This window comes from Eurosta solidaginis, chromosome 2, assembly GCF_040869045.1.
Source record: "Eurosta solidaginis isolate ZX-2024a chromosome 2, ASM4086904v1, whole genome shotgun sequence".
Lineage (NCBI taxonomy): Eukaryota > Metazoa > Arthropoda > Insecta > Diptera > Tephritidae > Eurosta > Eurosta solidaginis.
Window position 1 is genome coordinate 49,545,495 of NC_090320.1, and position 12,147 is coordinate 49,557,641.

Genomic DNA, 12,147 nt, shown 5'->3' on the forward strand with positions numbered 1-12,147 from the left:
TATATGGCTTCTCCATCTCAATTGTCGACCTCACCTATCCGTGGCGAACCCTGTTTCATTAACAGCCGAGGCTCTGGCAACCCCAAGTTCCTGATGGAACTAGGGGGTGGGGAGGGCGGGATGAAATAGAAGGTTTAATGTGGTCATATAAATCGTTCCCGAGATGGGCGGGCTAGTACCTTAATGATGCTTTGTTACCGGAACGTACCGGATATATATCCGGCAAAGGACATCGATAGCACTCCCCAGAGCATTCTGGGTGTGTCTTTATCGTTAATACAACAACAACTCCCGTCGAAGATGGCGAGTATCGAAGAGGATTTAATAATGAGCTGTACGAGCTTTGTGCAGACATCAACATAGTCAAATAAATTAAAACACAGCTGCTACTCTGGCTAGGCCATGTTATGCGAATGAAAGATGATGCTGCGGCTAAGGAAGTATTTTTATCCGAACTCACCTTCCTGTTGGAAGGACCAGGTGGGAACGATTTAAATTCTCTCGATGTGATCCATTGGCCAGTTAATCAAAAAAGAAGCGACTGGAGCGCCTTGTTAAACGCCAATTAGGTTAGGTCGAACTGGTCAGTCCATGTAGACCTCACATAGACTGAATGGATCTGTAAAGACCAGAATTTTTTTAAACTACCAATCTGAAAACCCCTATTAAAAGTCAGGACGTAAATTATAAAATAATTTCGTCCTCTTAGCAAATACTAGAAGCTTTCTAGGATCTATGCAATTTTTTGATTCTAGATCTGACAGCTGTATAATTCCTAATAGCTGGAGTTTTAGCCTGGCAACGCCAATGACGTAATTATTGCTTTTTGACAGAAAACTTCAGAAAATAAATCAACTAATAGTTAAATTACGTAGGAGTTTTTCCTCCATTTATGAACTGAAAATTACAGATCTCTTCCTTTCGAAGTTATTCCAATGTAAGACAAATTCTTTCAAAACACCCCACTATGCAGCAGCCACGACTAATGTCACTGCTTCATTCTTTTCGGAATGTATTCATAGAACTGTTCTTTGCTGTCGACGTATGCTATGCTAATTTGTGGAATGCAGCAGCGATCGCCGATTTGAGATGAGCGCGTGGGAGAAATGTACGACAAGGGAATGCAAAAATAGTTTTTTATTAGCGGAGGCATTAATTTTTCTAGACAAATTTGTGTTTTGTGCTCTGGCAAGAGGGTGGGTTGGAGAAGGCAACGCAGTGAAATGAAAGTGAATGAAAATATGTAATTGCATTTTTCGTTTATTTATTTTATTTGAGATTAAAGCATTTAAAGTGTAAAACAAGAAATGATCTGAAACAGTTTGATCGTACAAATTTTGTTTGTGTTGTTGTTTGGTGGTGTGCGGCTGACGGCGCTAAAGAATGTCAAATGTCACTTGGGATGAAAAAGGTCTCCAACGTGAATGCAGTTTAAGTGAAGTAATAAATATACAAACAAGTTGAGATAGGAGAATTTAAGCAGAAGACAATATGAGGTGTTAAAAAATCACAATAAATAATAAAAAGAAATAAAAAAATAAATTAAAAGTAGACAAAGAAAAGAAAGTGAAAAAACAGAAGCAAATGAAAAGTGGAAGAGTTGAAAAAGAATAAAATGTAAAGAAAGCAATGCTATCGCCTATCTAGAGATCGAGAAAACGCACTGCTCCCTCAGTGTGGGGCTGTTAAGAGTTATTTTTTGAGCGCTAACAAACATACACACATACGCCTTGCCTCGTTGCGCGTTATTTAACGACTAAACCACTATTACTTCGATGATTTTACCTTAACCAATAGAGCCACAGTTCCAATTTCGGTGTTCGCGGCTTTAAACCTCCGATTCAGTTTCAGGGAGCAAGTGATTGAAGGCAAGTGTTTAACCTGGTACTGTATCTGAATCTCAGCACTGGCTGTGGGAAACATGATTTGCCAACTATAGGCGGTTGGGTGTTTGAACTGTGGATATTTTCCGAGTAATAAGAATGTCGCAACCCTGCAAAAAAGCCAATAATTTAGGATGAATCCGGGTTGAGTCGCAAAGGAGTATGTGACTATAGCCGGTTTTGATCTCTTTATATGGGTTGGAGTAGTTCCTTTTGTTTGCGCATGTCCTATGGAGAGACCAATTGCACCTGTTTATGCCTGAACGGTTAGTGTCGGACTGGTCCTCTTTATACCCCAACGGGTACTGTCGAACAGATCCTTTTTGTTATGTTCGACACTTCCCTTTGTACCACTTTGGATACTGTTCGACACGCCCACTTTTTACCCTTACGGGTACTGTCGGACAGATCTTTTCTATACTTATCGACACTTCCTCTTTGTACCCGAACTTAACCTTCCTTACTTGTTTGTATCCATACGGGTAGTGTGGGACATATTCTCTTCGTGACTCTACAGTCAGAGTCACCCAAGTCTACTTTGTTCGCCTATGGATACTGTCGGACAAGTCCTCGTTCTATCTGTACGGAATTTCTTACGGATTTTATAATTTTTTAAACTCTAATATTCTTGATTTTTTTTTTTGGTATTGGCGTTGTAGAATAATAAAAACAAAACAAATATTACGATAATGGAACATATTGTCCTAGTATTTTAGGTTCGGTATAGAGCTCCGTATTTATCTTAAAAAGTGCTATTCCATCACATTTAAACTTTTTATTGCTTTGATAGTGCCATAAGTTAGGAAGAAGATATTCTTAATTTAAACTTGCATGGCATTTATAAACTTTGTGTAGCAAGATATACGTATGATCATACATTAAACTCATCTGTGAAGCGAAGCAATGTAATAAAGCGTTCCATGTAAACCCAGCATGAGTCCCTTTAGGCAGATTTGCTGTTCCTCCAGAGTAGCAGTAAAACGAAAAATATGCTCTGCTACTGCTCCGACTTTGAACATGAACAGGGCATAGAGCAGAGCCGTATAACAAAAAATAGACAAAAGACTAGAAGTAGCTCATAGCAAAGCCTAAGTAATGATATGATGGAGCAATAGCAGAAAAAGACATTCCAGAGTAGAATAGCATTTTCAATCGCTGCCTTTTGTGTACTGTTATAGAGTCAAGCGAAGCAACGCGTCCGGTCCGGCCTTTCGGTCCGATACATTTATTCGATACTCTTCGCAAGTAGAGCTATCGATACTTTCATGGTATCGTTTCATTTCTACTGCGATGATGTTATATGGCCCTTTCACAGGAAGAACACTGGAGTAGATATGTAGGTATAAGGATCAAGGCGGCAGGGTGACATACATACAAATATTAATAAAATTTCCATGTATATTATTTTCGATGGATTAACACAAAAATCGCACTGCGTTGGAAAATGAAGTGCCAAACCATATTGTAATGAATTTACTGAAATTCCTCTTAATTGCAACCTTCTACGAACGTTCGAATCACTAAACTGTTGAATAAATAACTCCACCATTCAATAATGCAAAATGGCCTTTATTCAAGTACTTCACAATAACACTACTACTTCTCGACAGATAGCGTGACTAAATCAAACTCATTCTGATTGCTCAGATTGCGCTCTTTTATACTCTTCGATTTCCTCGTTCCATACTTCTAGGCGTTTCCAGAATTTACTTAGTTACTGCTATAAAATTATAACTACAGAGGCACGTGTATAGATTCTCATATGCGCGTGTGTATGTGAGTGACACTTTCACAAATTATTGCCTACTTTTGGGAGTATCTCAGATATATGCATGTGTTTGTGCGTTGCTCTCCGCTGCTTGTATGGACATATGTGTTGACATAATGATTAATTTGGTTATGTGCATACAAGTCACTGCTCAGTATCGGCTTAGAGATGATAGTATCCCTTAGAGTTGCTAATATTCGTCACAATATAAAAAAAAAAAACTACCAATCAGCTGATTCCGGCCGTCACCTGTTTGGTTCCGCTTTGATAAGTATGATGGTCAAGAGAGCTAAATAGGTACCCTCTCTTACTTATAAGTTAGTATCAGTCTTTGTCACATGTACTATCGGCCGATAACGTGTCAGAGTGTAAAAACGTAATTTAGGGATTGAAAAGAAATATCCTCATCTGGAGATAATAAACAACGTTTAAGTTTGGTAAACACTTGTATCTTCTGACGTGAATGGTATATTTAGGCACATATAAAGCGTTTGGGTCAAACTGATTTGAAGTTTTTGTTGTAATATTTACAGACTAAATTTTTCTTAGCGTACAGTTCATGGTTCAATTATATGGTTGGCTCATCTCATCAGCGATTTTATTTATTTCATTGCATGGCCGATGGGATTGTCAAAAGGAAATGGCAAACTCAAAATGAAACCAACACATTGGCAGCATTTACTTACACATACAAAAACTGTTAAGTTTTATGTTTCCATTGCATACCATTTGCACCAACACCAATACACAGATTATGACAATTTGAAAAGATATATTTTGTTATTGTACAGATGACCCAACCATATAATTGAACCATGGTACAGGTGTTGTAATTTCTCTCTCTCCATGTTGAATTTATATTCAAAATTTTCTCAGAGAACACGTTATTCCAGTTCAGATTCATTAATGTGTCTGAGCAATGAGAATTATCAGTAGCAGTGACGAAAAGCCGTACACCTCCCAAACCCGATTGTTTGCTCATGTTTACTGAGCAAAATTGCGGTGTTGTTGCCATAATTGAGTTGGGCATCATTCCACAATAATAATCAGAAGGCGGAAAGAAAAAAATTTAACTCTTTCAGGAGATATTTTCAGTTGAAGTTGACAAATTTTATGTGGTTGTTGTAATTTTGTTGTACACAGTGAACAAAATTGTGTTCAAAGGGATTTTGCACTCATTTGATTTTGACTCCACACTAATGGTGGATCGGCCAGGGTAATTTTTTGTAAGCGCCAATGCAGAAAGGTGTTCCACGCACGCAAAAATAATATGGATCCCACCCCGGTTTCGGAGGGCCCGGGGTCATTCTTCGGTGTTTTGTTAATATCTTTTGATATTTTGAATGTTTCGAGAAACGCAAATTTCGATAACTTATGGATAAGTTACTAAGAGAAGATGTTGAAAACGGCCCTTAATAAACGAAGTTTTGTTCAACGTGATTTAAACCATTTCCCTTCTACTGGGACAATACATCCCAGAAACAATGCACAAAAGGTCAATTGTCCTTATGACCATACCAAATGGCCATAAGATCAATTTTAACTCTGCGCACGTATCATGGATCGATGACAATAAAATACTTTGATGGTGAAGTGACTTAAATTCAATGGACAAAAGTTCAATTGACCTCATGAACACTTCTAATGACATTAAGGTCAGTCGAAACTTCACACATGTATCAAGGACCAATGACAGGGCAATAATTCAATGACGGGGTGTCATTGGTCAACGAACATAAGGTCAATTGACCTTACAACAACTTAAAACTGCCATAAGGTCAATTAAAACTTTGCACACGCATCAAGGGTCGAAAAAATAATTTCATGGTGGCGTGACATAAAGTCAACGAATATAAGGCCAATTTAGCTTATAGGCATATTAATTGGTCATAAGGTCAATTGGCCATTTAAAGTAGCCATAAGGCCAACCGACCTTGTGACCTTTCAAAATTTGGTGTACTGGCCATTTAGTAAATTTCTGTTTGATCTTATGTCAAAAATGGGAAAAAGCCATAACCATATTTTAAATAATGTTTAAAAAAAAAAATAGAAACCGGGGCGAAAGGGTCGAAAACGACTGGAAACGTAGAATTACGAAGTTTTTTTCCGCAGGTCAAGGGCTAAATCGTGTGAAAATCCTAATACACAAAACTTCGAAGAAGTAAAATAAGTGTTAGCCTAGAAAATCTAACCTAATAAGTAATCTAAGTGTTATTTCGGACTGGTAGGTTACGTTATAGTGGCTACCCTACAACAAAGCAGAAGAGCACGCCTAGACCTGCTGGTGCCCTGTGTTATTACTGAGCTATGATATTATTTGAGCTAGAATCCTTCTTCTAAATATGTGCAAAGTTTTTATCATGGACGTTGTCGAGAGAAAATGACATCGTGGCTCTTACGCATTTATCATCATTCCAAGAAAATGTTATAATCAGCTATAAAATCTCTACGCAAATGTCAGTATAGAATAGCGGTTGAAACTCCAAAGCCTTCACCGCCATGACTGGTTGTCAAGAAAAGTGAGTGGAGGAGAAGTTAATCTCCCTTAGGGCACCAGTTTGGCATAAGAAACAAGTAAAGGTGTCTAAGTTCGGGTGTAACCGAATATTATATACTCAGCGAGAGCTTCAATTGTAAATTTCATTTCAGATAAATTACTTTTCTACATAACATGCGGCACCACCTGTTTAAAAAAAATGTCTCCACATTTCCTCTTACAATAAAACTTGATAAATGAAATATCATTGATTCAAAGCTCTTTTTCGCTAAGATATAGCTTATTATTTTCGTCTACGACCCTTTTAAACTTGTTTTATATCTAAGTTGCCGTGGTCTTTAACCGATCCCGTCCATTTTTACTAGAAATATTTTCTGCTAGAAGGAAAATATGTGTACACAATTTCATTACATGTTAATTTTTCTTCGAGTTATGGCTCCCGAAACATAGAAAATTGCTTAGTCGTAAAAGAAGCGGTGCCACACCCATTTTCAAAAATTTTAGTGTTTTCCAATTTAATGCTATAACTCAATTTAGAAAGTAAAATTATATTGATACAAAGCTCTTTTTCGCTAAGATATAGCTTGTTATTTTCGTCTACGCCCCTTTTAAAAATCTTTTATATAAAAGTGGGTGTGGTTTTTAACCGATCTCGTCCATTTTTTTCTAGAAATATTTCCTGCTATAGGGAAAATTTGTTTACCCAATTTTATTACGATCCGTTAACTTTTCTTCGAGTTATGGCTCCCGAAACATAGAAAATTGCTTAGTCATAAAAGGGGCGGTGCAACGCCCATTTTTAAAATTTGAAGTTTTTCATATTTAGTGTTATAAATCCACTTGGGAAATGAAATACCATTGATATAAAGCTCTTTTTTGCAAAAATAAAGCTTATTTTATTCGTCCACGACCCTATCAAACATCTTTTATATAAAATTGGGCGTGGTCCTTAATCGATTTCGTTAATTTTTCTTCAAAGCATTCTCTGCCGAATTTTGTTACGATAGGTTTAACGATTTTTGATTTATGATTAATAATATTTGTAAAATTGATTTTATCACAAGTGGGCGGTGCCACGCCCATTTAAAAAAAAATTTTTTATCAAGAGTCTCAATATCAGCCCACGTGCAAAATTTCAACATTCTAGGTGTATTATTTACTAAATTATCAGGTTTTTTGTGTTTTCCAAAATTTTATATATATAAAAAGTGGGCGTGGTTATCATCCGATTTTGCTCATTTTCGATACTAGTCTATTCTGGGTCCAGATAAACTAGTGTGCCAAATTTGGTGAAGATATCTCAATATTTACTCAATACTTTTGATACTGAAAATTTTGATGTATGGAAGTCTATATCTATCTCGATTCCTTTATACCTGTACAACCAACCGTTATCCAATCAAAGTTAATATACTCTGTGTGCAAAGCACGTTGAGTATAAAAAAAGCCTATATAGTTAAGCTCTAATCTATGTAAATAAAGATGAAGTGGAACTCTATAACTGATCCAAGGATATGGCGTTTTTCACCTCTGATTGCCAATTTCCTGACTTTCCGTCATATAATTGGCACTGTTAAATTATGAACTTTGATTTGGAAATCTGATATCAAATGGAGTTGACATTGATGTTTCCGTGTGATCAAAATAAATAAGTTCATACCATATATGTAATACTCCTATAGTGCTAATAGAAAATGCTCGCAATGTGTTTTGAATTCGAAATCAAAACAAGACAGCCTATAAAATTTTTGTAATTGTAGCAGCATAAGTGTGACAAGAAAAAATTTTAATTTAGGTACATTCGATTATTGAATACAAAAACAAGGACGTTTAAGCAGCAATATATCGGCACTCTGATGTTTGGGAATGTACCTAGCGTTTTGTAGCAATATAGTAGTATTACATATATGGTTCATACCATAATCGAGTAAATACACCGATAATACATTTTAAACCCTGCGTGGCGCGGTTTTGACGCCTTGTGCCTCAATAGCTAAAAAAATAAAATAATTAAAAAAAAAATGTTTAAGTTAAAAGGTTTTATTGAAAACAATAATTACATGAAGTAATAATAATACTAAAAGCTAGAAAATAATTAGGTAGGTCCTAGGTACTAGTCATCACACTCTTGATCAAGGCCCTAGATCAGACAATTCAATAAAAGCGTTGGGCGTGTGAAGTTTCTAACAATGTGAGGCGTAGCATAACCTTATTAAGGTTCAGTTGGTCTTATATATGACTATCAATAGAAATTTGACGCGTCCAACGCTTTTATTTAATTGCCTGATCAACGCCCTAGATTGGTGAGGAGTATGATGACTAGTACCTACCTAATTATTTTCTATCTTTAAGTATTATTACTACTTCATGTAAGTATTGTTTTCAATAAAACCGTTTAACTTAAATTTTCTTTTTTAATAATTTTATTTTCAAGTTTCTAGAGTTTTAATTAACTGCCTATTATTTCTCATTCTATTTAGTTCATTTAGTGACTCATTATTACCCGGACCCTTTCCTGACAATATGTCAAAATCTAAGTCCTCAATACATAATCCTTCCAAAGACTTTACTCCACTCTGCGCCGCGTATGCCACTGTATGTAAAATTTGTTCCAAATATGAGCCAAATCGGACATTATAAGTCGCTTTCTGTTCATGTATGTATTATGTGTTCCAAAAATACGATTTTTTTGAATATCTCGATCCTTGCGCCACCAATATGAACCAAATCGGACCACAAATACGATTTTTTTAATATGTCGATCCTTGCGCCACCTAGCGGCGATTTTTTCATAGGTCGCTTTCTATTCATGTATGTATTATGTGTTCCAAATACGATTGTTTTTAAATATTTCGATCCATGCGCCACCTATCGGAGTTTTTGTTTATTATTATTGCATTGTCATCGGGTTCTGAACTAAATTCCAATTTTCAAGCTTGTAGCTTATCGGGAAGTTACTTAAATTTTAATTACAAAGTTCGTGCCAGCCAGCCAACCAACCAGCCAGCCTGTCAAGTCAAGCTAAGTAAAACCGTTTAAAAATATTATGCCCGTTGTGGACGTCGATCTTAAAATTAACATTTTTTCGCTTGGGTATAAGCACTTAAAATTTGCACTGAGAGCAATAGACGCCTACATACGAGTATACAAATAAAATGTATGACGTCGGCACTACAATTGCGGAGGCACTATTGCATGCAAGACCACAGACAAGCAAGGTAAATACAAAGGCCTAATGGCAAGGAACGTAGGGCATATAACAACAAAAATTGTAGGGCAGGCAACCTAGCAAAAACTGTCATAAGCAGTTGTAAGCAATAAAAGATACTGTAGCGCGATTCACTAACTTTTGCCGTTTCTGAGATCGTCATTTTTGTTGTAGCACTGTCTCCTGACTTCACCTGCTTTTAAATTAGAGGAGGAAATGAGCGAGCACGTCTTTTGCTAGTACCCTGCGTTCGCAAGGCTAGGACTCCAACTTTTAGGAGTGGCATAGCTATCAAATCTAGACGCAGCAAGCTTCTAGTACTTCCTAAGAGGGCAGAGATATTTTAGGACCTGAGATCTGATAGGGTTTTTTTGGCTTGGTCTTGAGTAAAATTCTAGGAACACTATGAACTCCTTCAGTGTATGTGAAGTCTTTACGGACCAGCCAGTTCAACCTAACCTAACATAACCTATGCCTGATGACATAAGTACAGAAAAGAATGAGTAAGTATAATAAGCAATACGCCGTACAACTAATATTTCTTATTTAAGTAAGGTCTGATGTCATACGCCTTGTTGCTATGTACAATAAGTCTTATATAAGGCTAACATAATAATAAGGGATACTTCACACAATGGTTGACAAGCATCATAAAAACCTAGCTGTATGCAACGAACTTATTTGTGGATAAGAGTGTTTGTGTTCATGCCAATGTATGCGAAGAATCGCTTATAAAACTGGTTGTGGCACAAAGAACCGCAGTAGCAGCATCAGCAGTCGTAAGCTTAAAAATGTGTTTGCAGCGCACAGACGCGTGCCTACAACAACCAGTGCCAACAAGCAACCGGCTATTGGAACGAATTTGTTCCGTATTTTTGTTCAAATCTACTACTCTTTAAACCTTTTTTTGTTTTTTGAAAGCAAACTTCCTCTGGTTTAAACACCGTTCATTCAAAGTCCATATAAAAAAGCGCTCAAGAAATGCTTAATAAAACTTTCGTTTGTCAAGTAGTACCGTTACCTTGTAGTAACTGTTGCTTTTTTCGTGTAGAGGGAACCCTGGTTTAGCCAATTTGAATGGAGTTTGCAATTCTATTTGAGCACAAGTGCCCTTTTGCTCCTGCCAAACACTTGCCGATCTTTCGTACACATTAGCTTGTAATCGTGTATACAATCACAAGATCTTACCTTGTAAGATACAAGGTGCATCTAAACCTAGGCTCTCCAAAACCGGAATGTGATTGCCTTTTAGCATATTCTATGGAGCACAATTGTGCTATGGAATGCAGACCCCTGATCTAAACACTTTTTCGTTTTATATATAATGGCATCCGGTTGCACTGCAACTTCATCGTGAGTTCCAAAAAAAATATATTCTAAGCATAAGCTCTGATTTTTTGGCTAATCAGATACAAGATAAAAAATAAATAAATAAATGTAAGGCGTGATAATCTCCGAAGAGAATTTTGCCGGAGCTCCTCTTCCAATTTGCGTCATGCTCCTTTTAATTTTTCCTACAAATTGCCGGGACGGGCTCAGCATGTTTTATGTCGACTTCGAACGACATCTGAAAGGCAGATGAGTTTTCACTGATAATCTTTTTATGGCAGAAATACACTCGAAGTGAAGACCAAATCACTGCCGAGGGCAGACCCTGGATAGATAAAGTGTATTCTAATTGAAAAAACTTGTTTATAAAATTTTGATGTTGCTTTACACTGCACAGGGCGGCCCCGCCACACCACGGCGGCGGCAGATACAAGATACAATTCCACAATTAATGGCTGTGAACAACCTTTCCTGAGCACCAGGATAACCTGCATCCCAATAATGGGATGTGATTACAACCTTTTCGTTACATAGAATCAAAATGTCAGTTCACATAGAATCACTACGAAATAAAGTCTCAGCTGCTAATCACATTCCCAATAGATCCGATGCTACTGCTCAACATAGCCCAACGTAGTTTCAAACATTTCAGAAAGAAGAGTGCGCACATACCTCACTCTTTAAAAATTTCAATTGTTATCCACAAACGATAGGTATCTACTCTGTTAAGCATTCATCCATCACGTATTTTCGCAGAATTAAGAGATGTGATCAGCATTTTCTTTGACGTTCCGCAGAAAAATCAATTGAAAAATATATGCTTAGCTTGAATATGTAAAATTCTGTTTAGAACTTGGTGACAGAGTCTCCATGAACGAACTTTATTGCTGAATTTCTAACGTAGAGACAACATTATCCCAAAGGGAATGCTTTATTGTCAACTTCGAAAGCACAAGAGACCGCATTACTTCGTAGAGAATATTTCATTGTCAACTTCAGCGAAAAAGAGATTGCATAGCTCCATTGAATATGCTTCATTGTGAACTTCCCTAAAAGTGAACTCCCTCCGGTTTGAGGTGAAACCACAGCCACCGCGAATCTTCCACAAGTGGGCAAATACCAAGGACAGAGGATGAGACCTGTATACAAGTTCCTTTGATACAATACATATATAAAGATGACAACTAGCTTTTCCAGCGCCGCGCGGAACAGTTTTCAGTGGTGGGTTGCGCAAGTTATACATAGCGTCCATATTGCTCGCTTTAAATTAATGCGTGAAAGACAAGCACATTTAAACACTCCCTGGAAGAATAAGATATAAAGTAGTGGCTTTCTTTCTTACTCCGTTTTTACAGCTCGTCTACTACGGAATCGTGTTTCAATATGCCGAACACTGATATACATAATTATATATGTCTATCGAATAACTAACTCTACGTATCGTCTCGTCTGGGGCTTGGGT

The 12,147-nt window shown here is 37.0% G+C and overlaps 1 protein-coding gene across 12 annotated transcripts in view; it reads left to right on the top strand.

Annotated features, from left to right (window-relative positions):
* The first annotated feature begins 1,183 nt into the window (after positions 1-1,183).
* B4 overlaps positions 1,184-12,147 on the top strand; it is a 628,513-nt gene continuing 617,549 nt past the window's right edge. For 11 of the 12 annotated variants that reach the window (XM_067765289.1, XM_067765287.1, XM_067765288.1 and 8 more), the window contains exon 1: positions 1,184-1,868. The gene's annotated coding sequence lies outside the window, so the exon portion shown is untranslated. The remainder of the gene's footprint in view (positions 1,869-12,147) is intronic. The other variant, XM_067765291.1, reaches the window with a different exon arrangement.